This window comes from Microtus ochrogaster, chromosome 15 (genome assembly GCF_000317375.1).
Source record: "Microtus ochrogaster isolate Prairie Vole_2 chromosome 15, MicOch1.0, whole genome shotgun sequence".
In the NCBI taxonomy this organism is placed as follows: Eukaryota; Metazoa; Chordata; class Mammalia; order Rodentia; family Cricetidae; genus Microtus; species Microtus ochrogaster.
In genome coordinates this window covers 33,442,353-33,445,758 of record NC_022017.1, presented here as the reverse complement: position 1 = coordinate 33,445,758, position 3,406 = coordinate 33,442,353, and the positions used below count along the sequence as shown (strand labels likewise).

At 37.3% G+C, this 3,406-nt stretch overlaps 1 pseudogene; it reads right to left on the bottom strand.

The window, feature by feature from the left end:
- Nucleotides 1-2,795: 2,795 nt before the first annotated feature.
- On the bottom strand, nucleotides 2,796-3,360 carry LOC106143929 (annotated as a pseudogene).
- Nucleotides 3,361-3,406: the final 46 nt, after the last annotated feature.

Here is a 3,406-nt window from a genome sequence, read left to right as displayed (position 1 = left end):
GCCGGGAGCATGGCGTCTCTGCTCCAGACAGCAGAGCTGTCAAGTCTGAGCTCACTTCCTCTTCCTCCTAGCATTCTGTTCTGTTTACTCCTCCCACCTATGTTTTAACCTATCAGGGCAAGCAGCTTCTTTATTTAATGAACCAATGACCTTCCTCCATCAAGAATTGTTGTGGTCATGGTGTCTCTCCACAATTGAAATCCAAATTAAGACAAGGGGGAAAAGTAGTTTCATATAGATGTTACATTCTGGGTATGAATATTTCAAGGTCTCTTATTCTCTAAAGGTTGACACAGTGTAAGTCTTTTTTTTTAAAATTGCCATCAATGGAGAAAAGAAACTCCTTTGATGAATGTCGAAAGCTGCATTATTCTAATTGTATAAAAACAAGCATTTAGGTAAGAGTTTAAGGTTAAATTTGCTTAGCAGAATAAAATAACATGTTCTTGCCTGGTATCTGTTACCTAACCAGCCAAAGGTTCTTGTCCAAGTTAATAGGATGGTAGCTACATAGGTTATGTCTTGTGGGATGAGACTTCAACCATAAATCAGATGGCTACTCCCATAGCATGCATGCCACTATTGCATCAGTGAATATTCTTGACAAGTTAGTCATTAGTCATTGGTTCACAGGATTAAAAGTTGTGTGAGGCTTTTGACTACTTTCAACCTCAGTCATGTTCTTAGCTCCTCTTCAAGTACCTTACACAGGCTTCACTTTTCATGTTTAAAAACAGTGGGTTGGAGTTTATCAGAGGAATGTAGCTTTTATAGAAGACATTGATTCAGAAAACACGTAAGTAAATCCTATCAGCAACTTTGCTTTTCTATCCAGATTAAAAGTAAAGACCAAAACATCATATCTCTAAGCTTCCATTCTTTTAGGTGGTCATAAGAGTACAGGTACTTATTAAATGAGAAAAATTCTTCCCCAATGAAAACAAGCCAAGAATAAGGCTTAAGGAAAGCAATTCTCTGAAAATTAAGTAAGGATCAAATGGCCCTTTTATCATGCAAATGCATTCCTGCTGGAGCAGTGGGGCATCACTTCATAAATCATCCTGTGCCTTTGAGCAGACTTAATACAGTTCCGAGTGTGATGCTGGTGTATTTAATTGAGCACTAAGGAAGTGGAACTGCTTGCCGGGCTTAGTGTGCACTTAAACATTGAACTTCTTCCAGTAGAGCTATTACGTTCTGCTGCCGCATAGATCTGCCTAATGTTTGACTACAAGTCCCTCCCATTAGAGACTAAGTAAGCTGCTTGTGGGAGGGGAGGTGATTAGCAATCATTATATTAAAGTAACTCAACTGAAATAAAGATAGTTACCATTTATTGATTAGCCAATTTTCTCCAAGTTGTTTGAGTCCATTATCTATATAATTTCTTCACAGCAATAGCAGATTGATACGCTTGTCTTTTTCTTCAAATGTTGAAGTCTACGCCTTGGAAATTATCTTACCTTCAGTTAATATTAAGATGATAAGAATAAGATTCAAACATAGGTATTTTGACATCAAATCAAATATGGAAAAATTTTCTCTGTTCAGAATCAAAAAGAATGCTTCATTATCAGAGATAAGAGGGCTATAATGACTTTTATTTGACAAATTAAAAATGTGCTAAATAAGGCACAAGAATTCTTACTTGGATATATGAGCTTCAAAATAAAACTATTTATCATTATTTAAGTATACACCATGTTCAATAGTACATATGATAATTATTAAAATAAAAAACAGTAACATTTAGGTTTTAGAGTTCAGAAATTTGCATTTCTTTTACCCAGAAGTTGGTGTTTTTATAACCAACATGCAGATACATTTTTCTATATTTGCGAAGGGATTTTTTTCACAATAAAAATAGTAATTACAAAGGCTCAGGGGATGAGAACACTGTTCTTTCAGAGGAGAGGATGTGGGTTCATGCCCTAGCACTCACAAGGCAGTTCGTAACTTTCTCTAACACCAATTGCAAGGAATCTGATACTCTCATATAGACATACATGCAGAGAAAAACCAATGCATAGAAAGTAAAAATCTTTTAGGGTGAATAAATATTTTAATGAGTCTTCATTGAAAAAGAAAGTACAACTTGTAATGCGGAACCTCAAATTTACATTTATGTAAATACTCCTAGTAATTAACAAAAAAGCAAGGAATGTACCACAAGACTTGAGACGTATTATTGAATATTGCTTCCAATCAAAATTAATTGTTTGGTATTTACACAGCACTGTTCCATGAGGAGCAGCTTACAAACCTGCTCCAGAATTCTGTGCCTCCAGCATTCCTACTTGAAAAATTACTATCCGCTCTGATAGTACTAAGAGGGACCTTTCAGATTTTGTTCACTGTGAGCAGGGATGCCCTAGGCAGAATGGTTATCATCAGGAAACCTGAAAACAAATGTTGAAGATGATGTGGGGAGAGAGGAACATTTATCCACTGCTGGTAGGTGGCAAGTTTCTTCAAAAAATTAAAATTAAAATTACCATATGACCCAATCATATAACTCTTGGGCATATACCCAAAGGACTCCATACTGTGCCAAAGAGACACTGCTCTTCATTTTATTGTTGCAATAGTTGTGATAGCAAGGACAAAGAACCAGCCTAGTTGTCCATCAACAGATGAATCAATAATGAAATATGATACTTACACACAATGAGTATTCTTCAGCTGTAAAGAAATCATGAGATTTGCCAGAAAAGGGTGGATCCAAAAAGTGTAATATTAAGTGAGGTCACCCAATCCCAGAAAGAACAAACTGCACCTTCTCCCATATATAGGGATCATAGCCTATAATGAACATATGTAAGCAGCTGTAAATGTGGATAAAGCCTGTCTGTTAAGCAGCCATATAGAATATTTCCTAATAATGTACCACTCAAGAATGAAAATTTAGCTATTGAATCCAGTAACTGAGATTCACAAACCAGGTGCCACTCAGTCACAATAGTGCGGAAGGTGCTTTGGTCATACACCCAGCCATCTACACAGGGCTCTGTGTCTGTCTCTGTCACATTGGAGACAGTGCCATTCTAATGAAGGAGATGCCACTGTGGTTGCACAAAACAATGACACTTCTGGTCTCAGGTTGGAGTCCAGGGGAATGGAGACCCTTAGGAGGTCTTCTTTGCTCAGGATCCCACTTTCATTATCAGAGACAGTGTCATTGTCAAGGATAGGGACCCAGCATTGATGACTGGGTATAGCTGCCGTGAAGTTCTCCAGTACAGAATGGGCAGCCACCATGATATTGCCGATCAAAATGAAAATTGTCTGAAGGATCTGGAATCGCCCCAGGCTGCCAACTTGATCCAGGAGATCTTTTGCTACAAAGAAAGTAAACTCCATGAGTAATTTCAACACTAAACCATCAAATAATTAACGTGCCAAATCA